Consider the following 245-nt stretch of genomic DNA (forward strand, 5'->3'; position numbering starts at 1 on the left):
CAAAGGAAAGCCCATCAGAATCACAGCAGACTTTTCAACACAAACCCTTGGGGCAAGGAGAGCCTGGAATGAGATATTTCAAGTACTAAAAGAGAACAACCTCCAACCTAGACTGATGTATCCAGCAAAACTCTCTTCCAAAATGCAGGGGGAAATAAGACACTTCCATGACAAAGAACACTTGAGAAACTACATGAATACCAAACCAACACTACAAGCAATTCTAAACAAGATCCTAGAAAAAG

The sequence above is a fragment of the Fukomys damarensis genome, unplaced genomic scaffold, assembly GCF_012274545.1.
Source record: "Fukomys damarensis isolate Sample0158 unplaced genomic scaffold, DMR_v1.0_HiC HiC_scaffold_16, whole genome shotgun sequence".
NCBI lineage: Eukaryota > Metazoa > Chordata > Mammalia > Rodentia > Bathyergidae > Fukomys > Fukomys damarensis.